Source organism: Ciconia boyciana, chromosome 1 (genome assembly GCF_034638445.1).
Source record: "Ciconia boyciana chromosome 1, ASM3463844v1, whole genome shotgun sequence".
In the NCBI taxonomy this organism is placed as follows: Eukaryota; Metazoa; Chordata; class Aves; order Ciconiiformes; family Ciconiidae; genus Ciconia; species Ciconia boyciana.
In genome coordinates, this window is record NC_132934.1 from 90,103,392 (window position 1) to 90,105,297 (window position 1,906).

Here is a 1,906-nt window from a genome sequence, read left to right on the forward strand (position 1 = left end):
AGAGCCCTCACCACACCGCCCCGCCCCTCCGAGGGCGGGCCGCCCCGCCGAGGCGGCGGGCAGGCGGGGACGGGACAGGACGGAGCGGGGCGGGGGGCAGGCTGTGTGCGGGAGCGGCGCCCGCGGGCCCGGCCCCCGGTGCACCTTGGGGCTCACCTCGGCTGCCCCAGCCGCGCCTCGCTGGGTCGGGGCGCGGGGGCCTCTTCCGCGACGGGGAAGGCTGCACCCGCCCTCCCCGGGGCGAGGCCGCCGGGGGGCGCCGCGCCGGCCCGGGCGCCAGCGCCGCCGCCATGGCGGGCCGCGCCTCCCCCCCGCTGCCCCTCTGAGGGTTTGGCGGTTTCTCCCTCGTGACCGCCGCCCACGGTCACGGCGGGAGCCTGAAGTCTCGGGGTGCCCCCGTGGGTTTCCCGCGGGTCTTGCCGGCAGTGCCTCCCCTCACGGAGGGGCACAAGACCTCCGGAGGCCCCTTTCCAACCAAACCTGAGCCTGTGCCGCTGCGGGAGGGGCTGCGTTTGGTGAGCTGTGAGGGGCAGGCGTGCGTGGCATGGCGACCGCGGTGCTTCAGACCTTCCGCGGCTAAAGCGCACTCGGTACGCTGGGAGATGTGCGTATGCTTGCCAGAAGCTGCTTTAATGCCTGGCGATCGCTACACTTGGTGGTCAAGGACTCGGTGAAGAGTTACAGGGCAACTTTCTGTGCCCTCTGCTGCTCAGGGAGCCTGGCTAGGGGACCGTCATCCTGCCCTTACGCTTCACATTCTGGGAAAGGTGGACACAGAAGTTGTGACTGTGTTTGATCACTTTGCTTTTTACTTCTGTCTAGATTCTCTGGCAAAGAAAATCAGCTCCTGCTCTTTTTTGTTCTTGACCTCTTAGTAGAACCTCCAGGACCCTGTATGAGCTTGGTAATGAGAAAGTGTTTCAGTAGCCTCTTCCCCACAGGAGGCTTCACTTGCCGAGGGCCCCAAAAATTAGCTGTGAACTTTCTTGCAGAGGAGGAACGTAGTTATGGCACTTCCCTGCTAAGCAGGGCTTGAAACTCCTCTGCGGGAGAAGAGGACTGAATTCAGGCCTTAAACGTCCTGGACAAGAGCTTGCTCATCAAACTGTTTGCCCACAGCCCCGTCTATGTGAGGGGAAGGGATGCCACTACAACCATCACAGTGTTTTAAAAGGTGGTGGAGGCACCACACCATTAGTGGAGCTTGGCCCTGTCGCTGTGCCCTAGACCTGCTTTTAGAGCTTCCAATGGGTCTGGCGCCTGTGGACGTGCAGGACGCTCCATCTTTGGGATTCCAGCTGGACTTACAGATGGCTTGACCCGCTCAGTACTGAGGTGCTTACTGGGACTGAATGTAGTAACCTTTAAAGTAAAAACCAGTACTGATCTCAGGTGCAATTTTAGACGACAGGCCAGCATTTCAGAGACACTTCTTTAGTTATCTGCATAAGCTCCATTTTGTGCCTCTGATAGTCTTTATTAGATCTGGCACTGCGTTGATAGACTTGGAGACTGAAGCTTTCGGTTTACCTAGAAAATACATGGCACCTGGGCAGCTGTCTCCCTCCCAAGCTGCACCGTCTTGACCCCGAGGCAGCGCTCTCAGTTAGCTCTCATTACTCATTCTTGAGGTTTTCTTTTAAAACTTCCCATGAAAGGCCTGGCTCTTGCCAGTGGGCGGGGAGAAGGGGATAGGCATTAGGAACTGGATAGAAATTTCAGAGCCTTCATTTCATTTCATTTTCACAGCATTTCACTCCTTAAGAGCAATCCACTGAACCAAACTTGGGTTTCTTCCTATGTGGTAGTGAAGCATCATCAATAGGACATTAAAATAAGACCTCCAGACAACCTCTGAGCCATGTTTCCCCTTGAAGTGCCACATAAACAGTGTAGTTGGGTTGGC